Raw genomic sequence first — 26,411 nt, 5'->3', positions numbered from 1 at the left:
AATGTCACATATTCAGCACTGAGGCGGCAATGGACTATGGTGGGTGGTTATCCTAGGAATTTTTGAAAAGACGTCTGAAAGGAGTACTGCCACTTGCAGCCCCCCTGACAAAGGCAAGGACAGGAGCACGAGCATCGATACAAATAAAACAAAGCAAGCCCCAAGTGACTGAAAAAATATGCCAGCTGTCAAATACCTCATGTTCCAATACAACATGAGATCACCAGAATACTGAGGTGCTAGAAACATCCTTCACCTGCAATTGGCCAGAAATGCAGTAATTGTGACAAACTTAGTCACTTGTAATTAGCAAGAAGGTTGATAGTAGGTTACCATAGAATACTCAGGTTGCATTTTGAGAGGGGTTACCCACAACCTGGAAGAAGCAAAGCGGAAAGATATAGGCTCCATGCAAAATATCAGCTGCATCGGGCTAGAAGATCAGCCCATGCCAGGCCATGATCTGAAGAATACATCTGCACAATGACATTCACTGACCAGCCACTAGGGGTTGCCATAGAGTTAGCAGTGGGGGCCACGCTGCAAGGTCTATAATTGATACTGAAGCCAGCCATGCTCAATAATGTGGATCTCTGAATATCGAAAAATGCTAAACAAACTTGTTCACTGGGCATTAGAACTAAAAGCATTTGCATGGGCTGAGAGAGGGGCCCAGCTAAGATACAAACACATAGTGATGTCTGGTGAGATACCTATGTTGCCGAGGACAGACCATTTATTGGAAATAATAATGGCAAGAGCAATAGACATTGCAACCATATGTTTCTCAATGTCATACCAACGAGCATAATAAAGGTCCCCCAGCATTGTTCCAGTGATGTGGGAAGTTAAAGGGGCAACAAGTTGCTCAACACATTGGTGAATCGGTGTGACCGTTGGCCCAACATCATCATAGAGTCCCAATTCCTTTGCGATCATCAGTTGCGAAAAGCGATAGAAGACCTTGAGAAAGAAGACATCACTGAACCAAGTGTATCTGTGGCCAGGAGAAACTCAAAACATGACATTTGCATCTGGTTGACATGAGACAAGCCAAGAAAGCGATAGGGAGAGAATAGCATCATGGGATCTGCATACATTATATGATTAGCTACTTGAAAGACTCCCAGATTTTCTTTAAATTAGACCTCAAGAAGGGATATCGCCATATCATGGCAGATGAGAAATCAAGATACACTGCAACGTTTTCTACACACACGGGTCTGTACCAGGATTAGAGACTCAGCTTTGGAATTATCTCAGCTGTGGAAATGTTGCAGGAATCCGTCAGAATGGTAATAGGGCACATCAAAATCTGTTTTAATTACAGCGACGATATCTTGATCTTTGGAGACACCCAAGAACATCATGGTTGGGTCACTAGAGGAAGTATGCCTGGCCCTCAAGGATGCTTGCCTCGCCCTAATGGTGAAAAATATAAGTTCTGCAAGGTTCTTCAGGCACATCTTCTCAGATAATGGAATGCAGCTGATCCTGAAAAGATGCAAGCCACAGGCAATGGTCCAGTTTGCACTAATGTGAGTGATACTGATCCCTTTTTGGGGAGGACCAGTTATTGAAACAGATACATAAAAGAGTTCACCGTGAGCAGCACCCCTTTGAGTGAATTGCCAAAGCAGGGTGTTCCTTGCACATGGACGGAAGATTGTGAGATGGCATCCTGGAAAATCAAATAAGTCCTTGCCTCTGCGTGCCGCATGTCATACTTTAATCCCTCTTTAAGCACAGAAGTCAAAGTTCATGCCAATCAAGTTGGATTAGGAGCCATTTGTGGCCAACATGTGTGTGGGAGAGGCTCAGCCCGGCATGTGGTAGCCTGTGCTAGTTGAACCCTTACCTGGACCAGAAGTGGCATACCCTCAACTGGAAAAACGAGTCTCCAGTGTGGGCACGCAAATATTTCCACGCATTTACCTTTGCAAACCAATTCACTATAGTAACTGATCACCAGACATTGGGCCTCATTACACGTTAGGCGGTAAGGGTTTACCGGTACCGGTAAGGGCACCAGTACCGGTAAACCCTTACCGCCTTACTACGAGTTCCCTTTGCGGGACCCGACCTTAATGGCTGGTTTTACCAGCCGTTAAAGTAGGATGCCGCAAAGGGACCTCGGTGCTAATTACAGTACCGCAATTTGCAGTACCGTAATTAGCTCCTTCCCCATTCCCATTATGCCCTATGGGGGCAAAAATGGGAATGGGGAAGTGCCTTGGTGAATGGGGAATTACCGCCCCCGCTCACCTTGGAGTAGGGCGGTAATTCCGCCATCCACCAAGGCGGACACGGTAAAATACCGGCGGCACATGTAAAAACTGCTGCTGTTTGCTTTCCATTTGCCAGAAATTCGTTTAACCTGCTAACTATCCCTGCATCATTGCTAGTGTGAGCCTGGACTAATATTAACTAGATACCACTCACCCTGAACCTCTGAAAGGGAATTAACAGTATTTCCAGCATATTTCTCATCCATTGCTAACACATATAAAAGCATTTGGGCCTGTGTTTTCAAAACTCCTATCTGTTTTCTGTAAGCTTGCTGGGATTGAACTGAATCACATTTGATTGCATTTCTGAGAACTGTGTGTTTCCTTCCATTTCCTTGCCTTGCATCAAAGGGGGGGGAGGGAATTGCCAGAGAAAAGTGATTACATTGTTTTGTTGAAATCATATTGAGTATTTCTATACTGCATTTCATTCATTCAACCTTGCATCCATTTGAACTCTATAAAGCATTTTGTACCACCTTCTTCTTTTGTTCCTATTTACCAGTGTGCTACCTTATCCATTTCATGTCAACTCATTAGTGATTATAAGAAGTGTGCTAGTGCCAGATTCTCCGTTGTTGATCTTTATCATATCAGATTAAGTGTGCTATTCAATTATTAATTTATTATAAAGTGTCATATATATATCTATTGTTTAAATCATCAAATAAACCTTTTGAACTTGCAAAGCAGAACTACTTCTTGGCTCAGTGGGGTCAGGGGGATTCCAAGAGAGGGGTGTTATACAGGGGTGGTCATCCAGAACGCATGAACTGGACCTAAAGATATATCAATAAGGGTTTTCATTCAGTATTCTAGACTAGGCGTTAACTTAGCTGTAGTGCTGAATTGAATCCTCTTACAAATTGGGGGCTCGAGCCGGACGTTTGGGTTAGAATACCACTTGTGCAGCTTAATACAGTGTGCTAACTGACGGGATACATACATCCGGTCGGATCACCACGCTGCATTACGCTGTGAAGCATTCCTCAAAAGGGACACTCCAAGAAAAGTTCTGTTCTGCAAAAATAAAATACAAACTTCTGTAAGTCAGGACAGAGACCAATCTCTAGAATGACGACCTTAGTAGACATGAAAATAGCCAGAGAGCACCTCTTGCATAAGCTATTTGTGAGAGGTGAATGGACCGAACAGGGCCAGGATGCGTGGTTGCAGGCCATCACACAACAGGTCACTGAAACAGGGTCAGATATATATAGAGATCAGGGTCCCTTACATGTGGCCCTGAGTGAACTATATATGGCTCCTAAAGCCAAAGAGGAACACAATAAGATTGCCAGGATAGCAGCATACCTGTACCTATATATGGGAGACATGCAGGATAGATGTGCTGAAAGCCAAAATCTGGCAAATAGGCAACAGATGGTGTTAGAGAAGGTCCAATCTGACCTGGTCTCTTCTGAGCAGAGGCTGCAGAGGAGCCAGGAGTCAGAAAATGACAGCAGACTGTACATCACTAAAATAAAGGAGGATATGGATGTGCTGCAAAAGGAAAAGTCAGAACAGGATACCAGATTTCTGGCCTTACAGAAGGAACACCAAGAAGGTTTGGACTCCCTACTGCAAAGCCAGAAAAAGCTGGAGCAACAGCTAGACTTCAATAGGGCATGTGCTGAGCAGGTAGTCACCCTGCAAAGCCACCTAGATAGAGAGAAGGCAGAGAGCAATAAACTGATTTTGAAAGACCTGGACACCCAGACAGAGTTTGACCAGGAGCGCCAGAAAGCTGGTGCCTTCCAAAGGCAGAGGGACGACCTGGCGGCACAAATGCAGGCTCTTAGTCAGGAAAGAGACGCCATAGGCCAGGAAGTCTGCCATTTAAAAAGAAAAATAGAAGAAAATCACCTGGCCCACCAGGGACTGGGTGACCTCCAAAAAGAACACCAGAACTTGTTAGAGCACACCAGGAGGGTGGAGGATGCTCTAGCAAGAAAGGAGCAGGCCAATAGGGACACAGCTCAGGAGGTAACCCTCCTGCAGCAAAGACTGGCCCAGTGCTCCAGGACCAATCAGGAAACACAGAGAGAGAATGAAGCTCTCTGCCAGCACAATGATAGGCTCCAACAGCAGGTAGCGATGCAGGAGAAACTGATAGAGTCGAGTAAGGCCTTAACAGAGGAACTGAAAGTACAAATGCAGGCTCTTGCATTGCAACAGGGAGCAGGGGCGGATAGAGATGAGGTCCGCTGGGAAAGAGAGACTCCTGACCATAACCGCAGGAGCCCTAACCCCAGGGGCCTTCATCTCCCCCAGTCCCTGGACTCTACCACCCCCATGTCCCCTGGCGCACATGAGCACAGGGCCGCAGGGATGGCAGATTACTATCCAGCTAAGAGTATGGGGCTCATAGGCCAGTACCACTCAGGAATGGAGGGGTGGGCATCCGGGTATGGGCACCCAAGTACAGTACAGTTCAATGAGGAACCCCAGGAGAGTAGGCCCATTAAGGGCATCCTGAAAACCTCTGCCCAGTTAGGTCAGTGGAGGGGGTACCCATCAAATCCTGGCAGCAAGGAGGAATCTGAAGACTCCTCTGAACTGCGCAGGACACAGGAGACCAGGTCCCCACATTCTGCCAGCCATTCCCAGGCTCGCAGAATCCGGGAAAACCTGGAAGAACAGACGGGAACCTCTGGGAGCAGTGCCTCTGAGTCCGAGGAAGAATGGACAAGGGTTACCCGAACCAAAAAGGCCAATAAGGCAAAAAGGGCCTTGCTTAAGGACCCCTTAAAGCAGATTAAGGCGATCAGGAGCGTCATCACGCCTTACCATAAGAACGCTAAGTATTCTGTTTGGGAGCACTTAGAGTTGTTTGAACAAATGATGGAGACTTTCCATTCGAAGGACAACCAAAGCTGTATTCAATATGTAAAGTGGACCTTCTCCCCGGAATACTCCAGTTTCTTTGCGGGGCTGGAGGACCAAAATCATTTAAGATGGTCCACATATAAGGCGGCCATCCTGAAACATTTTTCTGTTCACAGAAATCCTCAAGAGGCTCGCAAGGCAGCCTACAATTTGCAATGTGGGGAGGATCAGGCCCCACAAGAATTTGTGCAGGAGTTAAAGCGTGCTTTTGCACAGACCACAAGAAGGGTGCGCACAGATAGTAGAGAGTTTATAAATACGTTTTTCCATGCCTTGCCCAAATATATCATGACCCAGCTCGTGAGGGATTTTCATGAGAAAAGATCTTTAGACTGGGTCATTGAACAGGCTACCCGGATCTATGAGGTGCAGAAGCCCATAGAAAATAAAAGCAATGCCCAGAAAAACCCCAAAGCCAACAGCACCCCTGCTGCTGCCAAGGTGGCAGAGGTAAAGGTCACCCCCGTTTTGGATTTGGAGATGGGGGGGCCTAAAAACCTACCTGCACCTAATAATGCTAGGCCCAGAAGGTCCTCGGGCCAGTCACAGACAGGGAGCCAGGGAGGCAGCCCCACAAATGGGGTCCCTCGCTCTCCTGACTATGTAAGTCCTCGCTACAAAGGTAACAGACCCATCCTGGGTTATGTGTGGACTCCTCCAGCCCAAGGGGGGGGATCCAGACAAGCACCTCACCCAGGGAACATCCCTCCAAACTTCCCACAGGAGGGCAGAAATTTACCAAACCCTGGGCAGAACTTTTTCCCCAGATATCCACCCGACTTTCAGCCCCAAAACCATCCATCCTTCTTTCCCCAATTCCCTGAGCCCAGACCACTGAATCCGGGAGAGGGGAGGCCAAGGGTGGAGGGGTACCCAAATCTTCCCAACCCGGGGTATTACCAGAGGAGGGACAGCTACCCTTCCCGGGATCAGCCCAGGGGAGAAAACAGGGCCCCGTATCAGCCTGAGCGGGTTTCCCAGTTAGAGCGCCAGATTCAAAACATGGCGCGGGATATGGGTCACATACTGAGGGCTCAGCAGAACCCTCAGATCAGCAGGCCGGCGCAGAACACACCCAACTCTGGACCTGGTGCTCCAGAACAATGACGGGGGCAGCACCCCGATAACTCACCGGTTCCCAGGGAGGAGGCACAAGGGGAAGGGGGGTGTAAAGCCTTGGAGGAAGCTTCCTTCCTCACTTGTAAACAGCCCCTGGAAACCCAGGAACCGGAAACAAAATCTCTTGCCCCTGAAAGTCTGCCTCCTAAGGAGCAGAGGGGGGGTAGGAGAAACAAAAGACCCAAACAGACTCAGTTTGAGGAGGAGGTACAGATCTTCCAATTTGAGGGAGAGGGATCCTCAGAGGATCCTGGGAAAAGGATCTTCTCCTTCAGAGAGGGGGGAACTCCTCCCAAAGAAAAATGGGTCCCTAGGGATGCAAATCCAGACTGGGGAGATGTGGAGACTGAGCTACCGCCGCCCACCATCTCATCCCAGAACCAACAGCAAGAAAATCCCCTGGTTCAAACCCATCCTGGGGACTGCCTCCAAAAAGGGGGGGGCGGCCCAGAACCGGAACCAGGGGAACCCACAATGGCTCTGATCTCCAGTTGCCAACTTTTTCTTTCAGATTCCCAAGACTCTCCACGGAATTCTGCCCAAATCTCTTCGCTAGCGATGTCCAAAACCAGAAAATTAGCCCACCAGTTGTCCAAAAATGTGCATTATCTGTGCCCCCTTGAGGAGAAGGAGGGAAGATATTATGCCCCGGTACAAGTACAGGGGCAGGGTACAATCTCGGCACTGGTGGACACTGGATCTCAAGCTACCCTTCTGTCCAGAAGGGCCTTTGACGAACTGAATGCAGGAAGGGGAGAGAATTACCAAATTCCTCTCACCTCTCTTCCTGGACAACTGCAGAACTTTGACGGGAAGGAAATTCCCGTTGAGGGGACTGCAGACTTGGACATTAAGATCGGGCGACACAAGTTGAAACACCCGGTCATAGTTGTGACCCCGGAGGGCACCCCTTGTTTACTAGGGAATGACCTCCTGAGAAGGTTGTCACCCCTAATAGATTGTGTAAACAAGGTCCTCTGGACCCAGACTAGCCGACCAATAAAATTAAAACAGAGTGTCAACCATGTTAGTTTAAACGGCACCTGCCACATGGTTGAACAAAAATCTGACCAAGTAGAATTTCACTTCCAGAACAACCAGATTCCAGACGTGACAGTAATAGCAGTAGGACAACAGACTGGTGATGGGGGGTCCTCTCTATTTCTGAAAATCAACCTTCCTTCCAGTCTAAAGTGGTATTCCACGCTGGAAGGAAACACTCTGAAATTCTATACTAATCCACAATCTGAAACTCCCACTCCTATAGTCCAGAAAGATGTGAAATCAGCTCAAAGCCTGGCTGATATTCAGCAAATTGGAGAGCAGTTGTTCATCCCTGTTCAGTTAAATGATGGGAAGGACTCTGTTCTCGCTCGAGTGTGCGTGAACAATGGTAAGAGCTTCATCAGCGAAGCCATGTTTCGCCAACTCCCAAAAGATCCAGCCATTCCCACCTTCAAACTGATAGACAAATGGGAAATGGACCTGGAAGCACCTAATTCCAAACATCTCCTGCCAAGCAGGTGTATGCTCAAAATCTCCATTGGCAACAAGAGCATAGTCCACAATTGTTGGGTCGTGCGAGACGTCCCTGCCGCCTTTTACTTAGGCAGTGACATTCTCAATCGCTTTGCCATTAGTTTGGACCTAATAAACTTCAAAGCTTGGTCCCGATTAGCGGATAATCCCATGAGCTTTGATGATCCAGAAAAAGCATTTAGGTCAGCTCAATTGCTACCTTATGCCGTTGAAATTCGGGTTAAAGAGGAAGTCACCATCCCAGAAAGGACCCGACAATTCTCCCTGGAAGTGAAAGTCAAAAGGGGACAAGAGTTGAAAAACCCTGATGCTTACATACATCTAAATGCTTCTCTCCAACAGCAAGGGTTGGGGGTAAACCCAACTCCATTAGTCAACATAGAACATGACACCATTCCAATAGAGGTGGATAACAGCGACTTAAAGAGTATTACTCTAGCCGCAGGCACCATTGTTGGAATGGCGGTTGATGACCGACATTTTTCCATTGATTTAGGTAATGAACTGTTAGGACCAATCCCCAAGGACTGTTTTGACAGTGACAGTGAGGACCATACAACACCAGACAGGATTTTTACCCGGCATGGGGGGAACTTCCTGGTGTACACTTCTTGCCCTTATAGTAAGGAAGATGTGACTTGTGACTTCAGGAGGGATGAGGTGATTTTCCAAGTCCATGAGGGCTGCCTTTCCCACCTGAAGCCTCCGGTCCAAATCAGCACTCTGACCAGGGACTTCTCCACCCAGCTGGAAGAGGCCGCGGAGATAGCCAAACCAGAAGTCTTTCCAGGCTTCAGGCAGATGGTGGAAGAGAGAGTCAACCTAGCTGATGCCTGTGTGACTCTGGAACAAAAGCAAAAGTTGAAACAAGTTTTCTTGGATTTCCAAGATCTCTTTGCGGTAGACTCATATGACTGTGGTCGCACTGACATCCACACGACAACAATCCCCACGGACCCTGGCATGACTCCTGTGTTTGTGAAGCAATATCGCTTGCCTCTCGCATCAATGGATTCCCTTACTGAAATAATTAAGAACCTTGAGTCCCGGGGAATAATCCGTCCAGTCCACAGCACCTTCAATAATCCGGTGCTGGGAATATTGAAGCCAAACGGCCAGTGGAGACTCTGCGCCGACCTTAGGGAGCTCAACAAACGGGTCCATACTTCCCGATGGCCTCTGCCCTACATTGACCAAGGGCTAGCCCAGATCCAGGGGTCACAGGTATTCACTGCAATAGACCTGACCAATGGATACTGGACTGTGCCTGTCAGTAGGGAGGACCAATACAAACTGGCTTTTACCTTTGGGGGCCAGCAATACACATGGACCCGGACTCCCTTCGGATACCTTAACTCCGGTAATGAGTTCAATATTTTCCTACACAAGGCCATGCCCGACTTGGGTGCAAGGGGTAACCTGGCTTATGTAGATGATGTCCTCATCAAAAGCTCAACTGTTGAGGAACACATAGCGGAGATCCGTTATGTTCTGACACAGTTGAGGGCCGCCGGAGCAAAACTTTCCTTTCAGAAAGCACAGTGGTGTAAAACCCGTGTTAACTTCTTGGGGCATGAGATTACTCCTCAGGGTCTTTGTCCCCAGGAAAAGAAAGTGGAAGCACTTCAGAAACTGAAAGACCCCACAACTCTGCGGGAATTAAGGAGCCTCCTTGGACTGACTAATTACAGCAGAAAGTTCATTGAGGGCTACGCAGAGATCACCAGACCCCTGACTCATCTCCTGAAGGGGGGGGTCAAGTGGGAATGGGGTCCAGAACAGGCAGAGGCAGTAAAACAACTCAAAAGAAGCCTCTCACAAGCGCCCTGCCTAGCTTACCCTGTCAGAAACAAGGAGTTCTTCCTGGAGACGGGGTTCTCTAATACGTGCTTGACGGCAGTATTATATCAAAAGCATGACAAGGTCAATAAAGTAATCTCCTATGCGAGCAAAACTTTATCCTCTGTGGAGGAAAAATTCAACGATTGTGAGAAGGCACTCCTGGCAACGGTGTGGGCATTGAAGAATTACCGCCCGTTTATCCAGGGGGAACACATCATAGTGGAGACTCCACACCAGCCTCTGCAATATCTCCAAAGTGACAGAATCCGGGCCGGAAATGTGAGTAATTACCCAATTACTTCCTGGATTCTGTCAAAGCAAGGCTTTCCTGTGGAGGTCCGATATGGCCAAAACAAGAAGAGTCCCCTCGCGCAAGGTCTGGCTGACTTGCATGATTGTGCCAGAGAAAACTGTCTCGAGGACGAAAGTCTAAAAATAAAGGACAACATGGAGGCATACCTTAATTCCCCCCACAAAGTCTTTGAAGAGGACAAGTGTGAGGGAATGCCCACTGTCTATGTGGATGGATGCTCTTACCATGTTGACAACGACGGGGAGAAAGAACTGGTGGCCGGCGTAGGGAATGCATGGGTGAATGAGTCCCCAGAACCCTCCGCTGGATACAAAATTGGTCCCCGAAGTAGTCAGGTGGCAGAATTGATGGCTGTGCATCAGGCCATCCTCACTGCTGTCCAGCATCAACTCCACGAACTGGTCATAATCACAGATTCGGATTATGTACGGAACGGGTTCGTGGAGCACCTGGTTAATTGGAAAACCAGAGGCATGTTATGTGCTAACAACAAACCCTTGAAACATGGGAAGTTGATCCAAAACATTGATGATCTGGTCACCTCGAATGGGATGACCATCTATTGGAAAAAGATTAAGGGCCATTCCAAAGTAGAGGGACCAGACAAAACTGGAAATGACTTAGCTGATCAGCTGGCCAAAACCAGGGCCATCCAAGGGGATCTAATTGAGATTGAGTCCCTGTTGGGGGAAATCCAGGTCACTGCCATCACTAGGTCCCAGACAAATGCTCACAACGACCTTTCAATTGCACAATGGAGTAAGGAGACCCCTGATGCTGATTTGATTACTGCTCAGAAGGGGGATCCAATAATTGGTAAATTTTACCAGCACCTTGAGGACCCTGAGAACTTTCCCCTGACGGATACCGATTACATTGGGAAAGAGGACCTAAGAGTGTTGATGAAATGTCCAAAAATGTTCCGGATCCAAGACGGTTTGCTGGTAAGGAAATCCAAAGCTGGCCACGATCAGTGGGTGGTTCCTACCTCATTCCGAAGCCTGATGTTAAGTCACGCCCATGATGCGGCCACCGCCGGTCATAGGGGGTTTCACACAACATTGGAAATCTTAAGAGAGGTTGCATACTGGCCACACATGGGCCAGGACCTCAACCAATATTTGAAGGGTTGTCTTGTGTGTGCACAATTTCAGCCGACATCCCTCACACACCGGGCGCCTTTACAAAAGAGGGGGATGACCCTGCCATGGTCAGATTTACAAATCGACTTTGTAGGCCCTGTGATTCGCTCGGCTAGGGGGAATAAGTACATGTTGACTGTGACATGCTTGTTTACCAAGTGGGTGGAATGTCTCCCAGCCCCAAATTGCAAGGCAGAAACTGCAGCTGCCTTGATGATTAACCACATCTTTTCCCGTTTTGGTCTACCTCAAAGGATTGAGTCAGACAGAGGTAGCCACTTCACCAGTGAAGTAATGACAAAGATGTGGGAGATACTGGGGGTCAAGAGAAAGCTGCATATTGCTTATCGGCCAGCTTCTTCTGGGGCAGTAGAGAGATATAACCGGACAATTGTGAGCATATTAAAGAAGTTTGTGGCAGATTCTGGGCCAAGTTGGGATATCCGATTACCTCTGGTCCTAATGGCCATCAGATCTACCCCTTCATCTGCAACCAAAATGTCACCATTTGAGTTGATGACTGGACGCAAGATGGTGCTTCCTCAGCATTTGCTCTACAGGACCCAAGAGCAGACACTGATAAATGCCTCCACTACTCATGAGTATGTAGAGAATTTAAGGAAACACCTCCAACATGCTTTTGCTTATGCTCAGCGGAATCTAGAAAGATCGGCTGATAGCATGAAGACCCATTATGACCTGAAAACTTCCAGGAAGGAATATCAGGTGGGAGACCGGGTCTATCTATACAACTTCCAAAGGAACCAGGCCAAGCAGCGCAAATTTTTGCCTACATGGAAGGGACCCTTTGAGATCGTCGATAAGATCTCCCCTGTGGCCTACAAGATCCGCATCCCCAAAGGCGGTTCGGCAGAGGGGGAAGACAAGTGGGTACACATAAACCAGTTGAAGTGTTGCCATCCCAGGCACACTCTGCAACAATTGGAGGAATCCTCTGGAATCCTAGCGGGTACTGTATCAGACTAATTCAGTTCCAATCATAAAACGTACCACATCTAGTCTCTAACATACTGTGATTTGTATGAAACTGTCTCTTAGTCATACTGTTTTTCAAAATAAGAATGTAATGTTTCGTTATGATGAAATGCATATGCTGCCCCACTATCTCAACAGTGGTGGAAAAACGTCTATGAGTAGGTATTGCCGCTCTTCCTTTGTCGTCCTAGGAGAAAGAAAACCTGAAGACGGGCCGAGGAGGGCGATCCGGAGACCGGGAACGAAGATTCAATGGGCCCAGTGGACCGCCCAATATTCCCATCAGGACCGGCGAGGAGAACCATCGATCAGTACCGGATGGAGAAGAAGATGCTGAACTGTGCCATCTACAGAAGAGGAAGAAGATTATGCGGACAGACCGGTGCATGGGTCAAAACCCTTGTGCACGCGACTCCCCATCGACTCAAATTCAAGGGGCAGTCACGTGGGGGGGGCTTGTTGGGTGTCCTGACCCACGTTTAAGCTATCATGCCACCACATTTGGTGCTGTGGGCTTAGAAAATTCAAGATGGCGGAAAACCCACATGTGCGCCGAAATCCAGGAAAGCTGCGCAGTTTGTGCGCACACTAAAATGGTTGCCTCACTTGCCACCCACCAGTGCGAGAATGAAAGGCCGGGTTGCCATGAGGGAAATGGGTTGCCAAAGGAAAAACAGTAGCGCCGGTTAGCTTCAAAGCGCTTTAAAACCACCATTGGACTACCCGCACAGTAGTCTGAAACCATTGGGAATGGAAATGCTGATTGCCAAATGCAACCTAGAATTGTGGGGAATTCATTTCTTAAATCCCAAAAATGGGTGCAGTACCAGTACTCACCACTATCCAAAAGCCGGCGTTTTAAAACCACTCTGTTTCCCTGAAGGCAAGTCAAAATGCCTATTTTCAAACATTGCAATATGTGCAAAATATTTACTGAACACCAGCAGACATTTGGCAGAATGGAGTTTTGTGTGCCTACAAAATCTGGGAAATGAAGATCATAAGACAAGGTTTATAACAAGACTGGCTGCGCTGTGGATTTCAGCAGTTTAAGTTGCACTGGATTGAAAGACACTAAAAAAAAAAATCTAAATGTTTAAATTGACTGAGTGACCTACTTTTGAGTGTCACATAGGTTGCAATTGTTTAAATGTCATAGTTTTGCACTTAGAATCAGCATTCTAGCTGCATGTGTAAAATTGCAAGTTAATTTAAAAAGCAACAAATAACATGACAGTAGCTGAAAGTCTGGCTTAAGGAACTTGATTCTGCCTGGCAACTACCCCCATCAGCAGTGAAACTTGAGTCACCACTGTGTTCCCAGGCCAACCAACCTTCCTTTTGCTGCCCACACTAAGGATATGCCATCTATCTGATAATTGAATTACCTGTGCTCTGCAAGAGAGTGAACAAAGCCCTCTTCACTCATGCAAAGGTTTTTATTACCGCAGTCGTAAAATGTAGCTTCCTCTTGGCAGGAGCTGGGAGGAGCACTGCCTGTGAGAGCAAGCTGGCTTGGCAGAAACTGGAAAGACTGGTTTCTATACCATGTGACCTGGGAAACCACACCCCTTTGGAGCCAGAACATAACTTTAAAAAGATGAATAACTCATAGAGCGGACATGTGAAAATTTTATAAATGATACCATAATTCTTGTGATTTTTCTGCCCACATTTTAAGAGGTTTTTCGACCCGGTGGCATGTTCAGGGGGGTTTTAGCGGAAAAATGGATATTACTCTAACTGTATGCATGTTAAAAATCTGAAACTTCTTCAGTTAATGTCCATACTCCCTGCACACATGTATGTAAAGTTGGGTCAATGTCAGAAATTGAAAAATCAGTTAAAAAGTGAAATATGTGCCATTTCTGAATGCAAGCTCTTAGAAACAGCAGATTTGGACAGAGACATGGCTAAATTCAGCCACACCATGTATATGTAATTTCAAACAACTGTGTAACTCTGAAATATGTCTTTTATTATCTAATATAGAATATGTGCAATCTGACAGAGGAGTGTCCTATCTGCAAGCCATAAAATGACATCCCTCTGACTCACAGTTCATTCCCCAATCAAATGATAAATGGAAGTTTGACCAATTAGAAGCTGAGAGAGAGGTAGGGTCAGTGATGCTAGAACACACCCACATTCTAAACACATAAAAGCAGACAGACAGGACAGATAGGGACTTTCCAAATCCATCTGCAGCGGGACGCTCTGCCGGAAAAATCCATACTTACCTCCATCAACCTCCAGAGAGCCAAACTAGAGACTTCAATCTATCCAGAACTAGAGACCAGACCAGAGAGAGAAAGCAGTGCTGTACCCAGAGAGACCCAGACCAGCAGAGAGAGCTGACCCAGATCACTGTGAAGTGCAGAGGCCAGACCAGACCAGACCAGAGTCCAGTTTAAAACCCTGACCAGATCCATGGCGAGGCCCATTTCACTCAAGAATATAGTGTGAGTACCTAGAAAACTGTGCAGAACCAATCTCTTAGTTAAAATAATATAATTCAATCTATTTAATCTAAGTAGAACTGCCTCCTAACTGTCACCTGTCATTTGTAAAGCTGTCACTTGTCATTTCTAGTCGCAAGCTGCACTTGTCTTTTTGAACTTTAAAATTTCAAATCTGAAAAACGACCTCTATTCAATCGCTCATATCTCCGCAACCATTTGTGCTAGAGACTTGCAGTAACTTTCCTCTGATAGCTTAGAATCGTAGCTTTGAATCGCACCAAGAACCGCATTCATATCCCTTATAGTTTTACCGCAATCGCGGAACACGCATCCGCGAATTTTACCGCGATTTGCAATTTCTTCACATGTAAAAACTGCTGCTGTTTGCTTTCCATTTGCCAGAAATTCGCTTAACCTGCTAACTATCCCTGCATCATTGCTAGTGTGAGCCTGGACTAATATTAACTAGATACCACTCACCCTGAACCTCTGAAAGGGAATTAACAGCATTTCCAGCATATTTCTCATCCATTGCTAACACATATAAAAGCATTTGGGCCTGTGTTTTCAAAACTCCTATCTGTTTTCTGTAAGCTTGCTGGGATTGAACTGAATCACATTTGATTGCATTTCTGAGAACTGTGTGTTTCCTTCCATTTCCTTGCCTTGCATCAAAGGGGGGGGGGGAATTGCCAGAGAAAAGTGATTACATTGTTTTGTTGAAATCATATTGAGTATTTCTATACTGCATTTCATTCATTCAACCTTGCATCCATTTGAACTCTATAAAGCATTTTGTACCACCTTCTTCTTTTGTTCCTATTTACCAGTGTGCTACCTTATCCATTTCATGTCAACTCATTAGTGATTATAAGAAGTGTGCTAGTGCCAGATTCTCCGTTGTTGATCTTTATCATATCAGATTAAGTGTGCTATTCAATTATTAATTTATTATAAAGTGTCATATATATATCTATTGTTTAAATCATCAAATAAACCTTTTGAACTTGCAAAGCAGAACTACTTCTTGGCTCAGTGGGGTCAGGGGGATTCCAAGAGAGGGGTGTTATACAGGGGTGGTCATCCAGAACGCATGAACTGGACCTAAAGATATATCAATAAGGGTTTTCATTCAGTATTCTAGACTAGGCGTTAACTTAGCTGTAGTGCTGAATTGAATCCTCTTACAGCCCCACCTTCATCCAACGACTACGTCACACCTGAGACATAGGGGGTCATTACAACCCCGGCGGTAGCCGTGCCGCAATGAACGGCACAGCTGCCGCCAGAGTTGTGTTTTTTCCGGACTCATTGGACTCAACAGGAATGGGGATGACGGATGCACCGGCACTGTGTGGCACTGTGCCAGTGCAGCCGTCAAGGTCTGCGAGCAGGTGCCTTTCCGTCCGCCAGGTCAGACCTGGCGGGCGGAAAGGCACCCGCTCGCATAACTCATAGTTTGCCAGTCCAGAAACAAAGGTACCGGCAAGCTTACCGGTACCGTTGTTTCCGGACCGGCAACCTTCTAATGAGGCCCATAGTCCCTTAATCCTACTCAACATACACAGCACACTTTTTTATAGAGAAGTGTCACTCTGCGGATACTGCACCCATACTCTCATAACAAATCCACTTACCCATGACTACTCCACTCACCGCATGATGTAGTCCCATACTTACACCACATATACACATGTGGACTTCAAAGAGTGCAGTGTCACTCAACCATACCACACACAGATGCCTGGTACGTCACACATAATCTACCAGCACATGTCAGTACTAGTACACGTTTCTGGGCACTTTTTCAAAGTTTTCAACATTCAATATTCATCACACAATATTAAATATGTTTCTACAATACCCACATTATGACAATTTTTTTTAAAGAAATGCTAAATGTCCATAGTTGACAGTGCAGTCCTACACCTGAACATCCTCAAACAAGGTTATCTCATTAAAACCTCCTCTTATCCCACACACAAGCCCAGCAAACGCTCAGTTGCCAACTGACCCAATCTGACATACTTGCTCTCTCTTGAGCTAGCTCACATGGGCAGAAAATTCACAATAATATAGTTTCCAAGAAGCAAATATCTATGACCCCTTTGATTCCTCTTGCCGGCACGCCACCTAGCGAGCCTTTCACAAACTGCACGTCGCATTTTAAAAGATGCACTCGGCTGCTGCAAACACTGCTACTAACACGACCCACGTTAGCTGCTTCATACATAATAATTACGGTCCATAGTTGCCACACGAAGTGTCTGGTCACAACTATAAAGTTACATTACACCACGCACACACACACACACATTTCAGTGCCCCTCCATCGCGGTACTATTTAACCTGTTCACATCTATTCCGCCAAACGCACCGTACCCATTACTCCAACTGATGCGTTTAAATACACATTGCAAGTGAATCTCCAGGATGACAGGAAATACACAATCACCCACATGGCATGACAACAGTGATTGCACAGTACGCATTCCCATCACGGGCTTGGTAAAGAAGAACGTGCCCACGTTGTAGGTTCTTTTTTCGGAACAGGCTAAACGCACAGCCAACAACGTCAATATTTTTCCTGAGGCGTCTGAGGCGAATGGCGCTCCACTCTGAACCATTTACTAACGGGGGGCCTGGCAGCAGTATTCACGCAGGCAGCCAGAGATATCACGGCACATATATCAGCACTCAGAGACAACGGCTGGGCTCCTCATAAAGACACACCTTCACAAATGTCGCAAGGCTACACAAACGACCACCCCACCTCTCCACAGCGGGCCGCTTCACTCTGCTGGTGTATTAGCAGGCACTCAAGCAAGTGCCCCCGTTAGCGTAAACGCCAGACAGGTCCCAGGTGTCTCTTACGACCAGCAGGGAACACCAATAGCATCAGAGCCCTGGGTCTTCTTATTTGCTCTGGCACCCACTGTGCCCTGAATCCTCTTATTGGGTGATGCACAGCCTTTACTTTGCCCTGGGTCTTATTACTACTTCTGCCCTGGGTAAACAATACTGCTCCTTCCCCGGTGGTCATCTTACTGGGTGACGCCACACCTCTAACTTTGGCCTGGGTCTGCTATTGTGTGGTACAGCACCCCTTGCTTCACCCTGGGTGATGGGACTCGCTTCTTAGGGGCAGCGGGTCTCCTTTTCTGCACTCCCTGCAGCAGACTTCTCAGTTCAAACTTTTTATCTCGTCACACGGGTCCATTTCCAAGTTTCCCGGGAGTCCAGCTTGTCTCCATTGATGTTAAGCAGGTCAACTGCTTCATCACGAGTTTGGCGGTAACCCTTAAATCCGGCGGTCACGCTATTACTGCCGGATTTAAGGGTCCGCCAAATCAGGGCTTCGGCGGATTTCTCCCCAGCTCTGAGCTGGGGGGTAAATCCACCAAAAATATGCGCTATTACCTCTGGCAGGAAATCCGCCGGCGGTAAGAGCGTGAAAATTCCCCATTGAGCCCAATGGGGAATTTGGCATTCCCGAATGGGCTCAGTGGGGCATGGGGAATTCCATTACTGCCAAACCCGTGATCCGGCGCTAATAGCATCAGGAGGTTTGGCGGTAGGATAATACCGCCAGCGATAATACCGCCGGCGTCACCGCCCAACTCGTGATGAGGCCCTAAGTGTAGAACCTTTACACATAACATTCTCTCACTCATAGCACAACATTCTCATAGCATTCTCTCTTACATCATGAGTGCCATGCATCCATCCAGGCACATTGCAACAGTAACCAACACAAGAGGAGGGCTCTCAAACATGTGCTGGGGCACCCTCCCCTTGCATCACAGTCTCCCCTCCTACTCCTACTTCACAAAATAGCCTCTCTATTTTCCTGCCTAAGAAATACAAAAGGAAATAAGTAGGATGGTATAGTGTGAATGCTTATAACCTCCAGCCCTTTGAGATTAAAAGATCTGCCCCCAGACCACCTATGGTAGAAACCTAGCGGTAAGTGGAGATCAGTATAATGCACTGTTGAGCCCTAGGTTAGTTTCCTCATTAAGGGCCGCCCACTTCCTATGAAGAATTTCAGGAAGGGGTTTAGCTGCTTGAGGAGCAATCAGCAGAAATAACCTGTCTGGAAACATCATCATGCAAAATACAGAAATTAAGCACAAAAAAACATTACTACCTAAACATAATAACAAGTGAAAACAATACGCCAGGAACGTTGATTGTAATTATTTTTATATTAATGTTCAGATTTTTTGTAAATGTAGTTTTTAACTTATGTCATGTGAAATCCTATGTTAAACCCCTGGCATTGGCATTCAAAAGTAATGTCTACAATCACGGGAAATTCCATTGTTATGGTTACTCTCAATAGTTAGTGCACATTAAATGATTATGAGCATAAATAAAGCGTCTCACACAACAAATGAAAGCTTAGTTCATATACAGCACTAGTTCACAACATTCACATTAACTATAATATACAGCTCATGTCAACTACCTTCTTTGGCTTTTTGAATCGTGATATTACATGTTACAAAATGAGATAAAATGATATGGACATTTATTTGTCAATGATCACCTACAAAATGCGCCAAATATTGGCTTTGTGAATACTTGCTTTCAATCGTATGTGCATAGGTTTGGATAACATACGTCAACTCGAGAAATGAGATTGAAAGTTGCAATCAACTTTTTCTTACTGAACAACTACATATGGCACAGCTATTGGCTTTAGCAAAAGCATAAATTGATGGTTGGATGGTTTTGAATAAAGCATACCGGGCGCACAATTTTGGGTAACCCTCCAGACCACTGTTTTTCAGTCTACCAAGCCATTACAGAAGGGGAAAGACCATGTGCAAATCAGGCTTCATCACAGGCAAAAAAGGGGCAGTCCAGTCCAAACTGCTAGGTCACATCCCTTCTGCATGAGACCACAGGCATCCCAAGACGTGTGTCAGCCTTGTTGGGTGTCATCAGTGAGGAGTAGCTTGGGCCTCTAGGTCCAGCAGGCTCAGCACCACGTCTGGGCATACCCCTCCCACTTGGAGTGACTACAGCAACAAAAAAAAGGTTTATGGATTGAAGGTTTTTAATAAGTCATATCCACTGGCAACCCTCCAGACCATCGTTTTTCAGCCTTCAAAGCCATTACAGAAGGGGGGAGACCATATGCAAGTCAGGCTTGGTCCCACTGCAAAAGGGGCAGTCCTGCCCAAACTGATAAGTCACATCCCTTCTGCACAAGACCACGCACATCCCCAGACATGTTTCGGCCTTGTTGAGCGTCATCAGTGAGGAGTAACTTGGATATCTAGGCCCAGCAGGCTCAGAACCCACGTCTGGGCATACCTGTCCCACTTAGGGTGACTACAATAAAAACAAAAGTTGGCTTTGTCAATGATTGTTAGATTGAGTTTTCAGTCAAATGTTCTTGTATGACCTTAAGCTTCATGTAAGCTGATACAAAGGTAAATCATTTGTTTGGTAAAGAAGATTTACACATGCCAAAATGATGGGCTTTCCTAATACTTGTTGGATGGGTTTTTAATTTTATAGTTGTATATCATATTACTTTTTCCGAAAGGAGATACAAAGAGGTGCAAATTAAAAATCTACTGGCTTTCCCAAGGCCTGTTGTTTGTATTGTGTCATTGATCAAAGTAGATGTATTTTGAATTGTGATATTACACTTTACGAAAGGTGATCCTAAATTACAACCATTTGTTCAATGATTGTTTGATGAGTTTTCGGTCATTTGTTTGTATATCATACTACACTATAAAAAACTATATGACTATTTGTTTGTCAATGCTTAGCTACAAACACCAAACGTCTTGGCTTTGCCAATGCTTGTAATATACAAGTTTTCAATATTTAGTTTGTATATCATATTGTACTGTACGAAATGCGATCTGAAGGTGCAATGAAGTCATAAAGCTAGGACCATTTCTTTATTAAAGAACAACCACACACGCCAGAAATATTGACTTTGCCAATGCTTGTTAGATGAGTTTTCAGTCATATGTTTGTATATCATATTACACTTAAAAAAAACGGGACGCAAATCTATGACCATTTCTTTGTAACTACAAACGCCAAAACTATTGTTAGATGAGTTTGCATTCGTTTGTTGCTGTGTCATGTCGTGCTTTTCAAAATAAGATACTAAGATACAAGTTATCAAACTAGGAACTTTCTTTCGATAAATGAACAAATACAAAGGTTAAAGGTGCTGGCTTTACCAGTGCTTGTTAGAGGAGTTTTCAGTTATGTTTATATATTATACTACATTTTAAGAAACAAAATATGAAGGTACATCCATGTTAGGAACCTTGAACCATTTCTTTGTAAATGAAAAACTATGAGCACCAAAAGTATTTGCTTTGCCAATGCTTGTTTGATGCGTTTTCTGTTGTATGTTTGTAGGTTTGTATAAAATACGATACTTGTAGATATTAGATAGAAAGTTACAACGATTTGTTTCTCAATGAGCAACTAAAATTGAACACATATTTGCTTTCTCAATACTTGTTAGATGGGTTTTCAGTCAGATATTCATATATCATAATACACTTTTGGTTGGGGATACAAAGGTAGGACCAATTCTTTATTATTGAAGATCTGCAAATGCCAACATTATTGGCTTGAGTGTCGAGTCTCATGTTCATATACTATATTGCACTTTATGAAACGAGTTATAAAGCTAATATGATTTGTCAATGAAGACGCACAACAGCCAAAACGATTGGCTTTTGGAGATCACGTAATGGGAGGCTGATTGTGAAGACAAATGAGATGGAGCTCCGGCATGGGCCTTCGAAATATCATGCCATTTATTACATTTTCATAGTCGTGCTGCAGCGGTTATGGTGCTTCGGTCGCATGGGCCAGGAATGAGTGCAATAATCCTGGGGAAATGCAAGCAAGGTCCCCCCGGGCTCTAATTTAGGAGAGCGTGAGGAATTGAGGAATAGGCCTGAGAGTAAGGAGGCAAACAGGCATGTAGAGACTCGTGAACCACTCACCAAGTAGGGGATTTAGTCTGTGAGCCTGCTGGAAGGTGAGGCTGTCAGTATTCATTACGTTCCAGGACCAATATCGCTTCCTTACCGGTAAGAGAAGACCTTGACTGCGGCTGCGAGAAGCCAACACTGCAGACTGAAGGTTGCCCAAACCCGCCATGTGGCCTGTGGTGGGACACAGACAACAAATTAGAAAGAAGTACTTGAATAATTGTGCAGAAAGTGAGCAGATACCTGCCTCTCTGAGAAACGTGGAGGAACAGAAGGATTTGGCCCATGGCTAATTCTTAATCCTGTCAACTAGGGCTACATTTCATCTGACATATATAGTGGCTCTATAAATGTATTGGGATCACTGCGTATGGAGAGTTCAGGAAGCCAAGGAGAGAGTAGGTGAGGGGATGGTGAGAGTCGGCCTCCTGGTCCGTCAGAGGGGCCTGCTGTGCTGAGCACTCATTTATTGGAGGAAACAGCGAGTAGGCTTGCTGAGGACTGGGAACGGCAAAGTACAGTCAGTGCTGGAACCCACACTCTTTCGCCCGCCAGGGCAAGTAAATCCTGGCCCGGCCCACAGGGGCTCACTGCTGTAGATTGAGGGCTGACAGAGATTTGATAATGGTATTAAATGCTTCCAATAGGGCGAAGGCAATCAAGGAAATATCGAGAAATTGTGTTGTTGTGCTTGCAAAGAGAGCTCCTCTGGGAGTGCGAAGGCCTAGAAAGATTGAGACCATTGCTGATCATCACTTATGATTGTTGAGACTGCATTTCTTATGAATGTATATTGAGATTTTTATAAATCCTAGGACATGAACAACATTGATCCCCACTCCTATGCGGCAGGCTGAAGCCTACAGTTTATAGGTGCCTGAATGATTGCCATACCAGACAAATAGCCTTCAACATTTGTACCCCTGCCCAGGCTTTGAATGAAACATACAATTAGTTTGGGCACCAATGAAAAAGTGGCCCCCAACAACAAATGATAATTAATTCCTTTTGTGAAAGACTGTTTGAGTAGTTTCCAAGGACGATATATATGATAAAATGGGTTGCAAATTGTTCAATTTGAAAAATATTTGTTCAGGTATACTTGTCAGACTACCAGCTGCACAGTGAAGCTTTCCCTCTCTAAGCAGAGTGAGCAAGGGGTCCAAGTCTGGATTACCCTGTGTAAATGGGGGTGCCACCCAAAGTTCCTAAAAATGCACAGAAAGCTCTGGGAGCCCCTGTACCAAGAACAGACACAGTCAAATAACTTTTTCTATGGGAAGCTGCCCACTCATAAGGGTCTAAAACCAAGTTTAAGCTCACTGGACCTTTTACAGTGAAAATTTGATTGATGAGTATTTAGTGGTATGTTCCTACATTACAACAAACTTGAAGCTATGGCCATAGCTTTGTCAATTAACAACTAAACATGCCAAACGTATTGGCTTTGTCAGTGCTGGGTAGATATGTTCTCAGTCATTTGTTTGCATATCATAATACACTTTAAGAAATGACATATGAAGTTACAACAAAGATCTGAGCATCGGAGGATTTCTTTATCAGTGGAAAACTAATAACATAAAAACTACTGGTTTTTCAAAAACTTGTTTCATGCATTCACAGTGGTATGTTGATGTAACAAATTAAACTTTTAGAAAGTTACAACCATTTGTTTGTCAATGAAAAACTACAAATGTCACAACTATTAGCATTGCTAATGCTTGTTACATTAATTTCCAGGCACATTTATTTGATCCTATTACATTTTATGAAACGAAATACAAAATTTAGACCATTTGTTTGTCAATGAAGTGCAAATGCCAAAACTATTGGCTTTGCAAATGCTTTTTGTTGGAATTGCATCATTGGCCGTAGTAGTTTGACGTATTCAAAATACTCCTCATGAAAGGTGATACAAAATTACAATAATTTGTTTGTCAAATAAAAAACTACAAAGTCTAAAACTATTGTCTTTGCAAGTGTTTGTTTGATGAGTTTTCAGTCATGCGTTTGAATATCATTTTGCACTTTATACAAACAGGCACAAAGCTATGAACATTTATTTGTCAGTGTACACATACCAAATCTCGCCTTCCCAATGCTTCCTAGATGAGTCTTCAATCATGTGTTCATATATCATAATATGGTGTACTTAACAACATTCAAAGTACAACCAAGTTACGGATCAAGGACTATTTCATTGTCAATGAACAGCTACAAACGCCAAAACTATTGGCTTAGGGAATGCTTGTTTGATGTGTTTAGTCGTATTTTTGATAAACATATGACACTTTCAGAAATGAGGTACAAAGCCAAAAACATTTGACAATGAACAACAAAAAAAGGAACAAATGTGGGCAATGCATATATGAAGAGTTTTAAATTGTATGTTTGAATGTCATTAAACTTTACTTAAAAAGATAAAAAGGTATGTCCATTTGTTGGTCAATGAAGAACTACAACAGACAAAACCATTGGCTTTGTCAATGCTTGCTGGATGAGTTTCAGTCCTATTTTCATATATCATATACCTCTTTACAAATGAAACACAAAGCTATAGCCATTTGTTTTTTAATAGACAAATTCGGAGGCCAAACTATTGCCTTTCCAAATGCTTGTTGGCTGGGGTTTTAGTTGTATCTTTGTGTGTCATATTATACTTTAAGAAACTAGATACAAATATACGACCATTTATTTCTCAGTGGACAACAACTACCAAAATATTGCCTTTGCCAATGCTTGTTAGATGAGCGTTCAGTCTTATATTCATATATAACATTGCACTTTAGGAAAACAAAATAGTTGCTACCAGTGCCTATTAATCTTTCTACCTATCTATCTTTAGCTGTCTCTGGGTGTCTGTGTGTGTCTGTTGAGTGTCTATCTACCCCTCAATCTGTGGTGGACTGTCTGTCTGTCTGGGTAATGGGTTGATGTTCACTCCCGTACTCTTTTCTCTGAATCAGACAGTGTGAGCACATATTTTAATATTTAATGAAAAGGCATTTACAAGTAATCGAGACCATTTTTTCACATTCAGAGGTGTTTTGGTCACTACCGAAAGCAATGTGGTTTACCTTGAAAATGATATACAATATGGTGAAAATCATTTTGAAATATTAAAATCGTTCTGTGACATTATAAAACAATGATAATGGTAATACTATAGGCACCTCACTCCGAGCACCATTCTTGCTGCATCTGTCCTCCAGGCAGGTATTGGATGAAGCTGGATGCTTTTCACTACTATGACACCTTTTTTCTGACAATTGTGCTGCCGCAGGTGGGGAGGGTTGTCACATCAGACACTTTGAGGTGTCCGCGGGTGCCAGGATTCATGAACCAAGAAAGACCCCCGCATGCACCTGAACAAGCGCATGAGGGGACTGGTTCTTCCTTGTCATGCTTTGCTTCCTGGGGGCGCCAGCATTGCCCCGATTCCCACATGCATGCACGGAATAATCAGGCAGGGCCTATTCAGGCTGGTTTTCGGTGTCCTCAAGCTGTGGTGGAGTCCTGGTGTATTTTGGCAGACCAGAGAAGGGCATGTGGCATTAGTAGGTTCTATGTTCTTTCATCATCATACATTACAACAAATGCCTTTTAAACATGTACAAAATTAAGAAAAATGTCATACATTTTCTTTGTGTGGGGGTGTTACCCCCTTATTCCCGCCCACCCCCACCTAGTTTTACCTATTCCCTAACCCCAACCCCTTATCTGCCCTTTCCCACCCGCCTAAACATTTCGTTTACATTTTTTGTTTAAAAGCCAATCGTAAAAGTGACTGGCGATGAAACGACGCTATACCACTTTGGTTGTCACTCTGTTTCTATTGCAGTGATGGTTTTTCTAGCAACATGGGGAAAGAGATCCCTGAAACAGAGCACAGTTCTCTAGGAGAAGCAAAGAGAGGTCTTCCTCCTCACAGCATGGCTCATCTGTCAGGACCAGGTGCCATATGAGGGCCATATTTCTCTTATGTGCTCCCTTGCAGTGTACCTCCCATAGACCTCATCCAAGGGAGGCACCTGTTTCTCATGCTTGGAACAAGTAGAAGAAGGGGAAAAACTGAAAGACAGAGCGGACCCCCTTTACTGAAGGACAAAAAGGAAGTTGAGGCATGATGCCTCAACTTCCTTTTTGTCCTTCAGTAAAAGAGTCCCTTTCTTTTTTCTTCTACGAAGCTAAAGCTAGTATAAACTACGATGATACAAGGTCAAGGGGGTCCTCTCTGTCTTTCAGTTTTTCCCCTTCTTCTACTTGTTCCAAGCAGGAGAAACAGGTGCCTCTCTTGGATGAGGTCTATGGGAGGTATACTGCAAGGGAGCACATAAGAGACATATGGCCCTCATTCCGAGTATGGTGGTAGTCATGGCGCTATTTGCGCCATGACTGCCTCCCATACTGGTACCGACTGCGGTTTGGTTCAATGGAGATTTACCGCTCCATTCCGACCTTGGAGGGACCGGTAGCTCTTCATTTACCAAACCATTCCCCATTCCCATTGAGCCCCTATAGGGCTTAATGGGAATGGAGAGGGCGCAAATAACGGGCCGGCGCATGCCAAGCCAGTTATTTGCGCCCAGGTCCCTTAACGGGTCCCATCCTTAACACCTGGTCAGACCAGGCGTTAAGGAAGGGACCCGCTAAGGGACCTCGTAGTATGGTGCTAAGGGATTACCAGCACCGGTCTCCTTACCGGTGTCCGGTATCCCTTACCGCCCTACTCGGAATGAGGGCCATTATCCTCCACCCCAGGGGGCTCCCTGCTCCTTCTTCCTACTGCTAAAGAACGAGAGAGAGAGAAAGTGTGTGTGTGTGTGTGTTCG

General features: G+C 45.1%; 1 protein-coding gene across 1 annotated transcript in view; it reads left to right on the top strand.

The window, feature by feature from the left end:
* Nucleotides 1-26,411, top strand: part of SLC7A10 (solute carrier family 7 member 10) — a 748,564-nt gene that overhangs the window by 280,534 nt on the left and 441,619 nt on the right. The window lies entirely within an intron of this gene.

The sequence above is a fragment of the Ambystoma mexicanum genome, chromosome 1q, assembly GCF_040938575.1.
Source record: "Ambystoma mexicanum isolate Mex_15411 chromosome 1q, UKY_AmexF1_1, whole genome shotgun sequence".
Lineage (NCBI taxonomy): Eukaryota > Metazoa > Chordata > Amphibia > Caudata > Ambystomatidae > Ambystoma > Ambystoma mexicanum.
The sequence above is the reverse complement of the archived record's forward strand: the minus strand, read 5'-3'. Positions and strand labels throughout refer to the sequence as shown.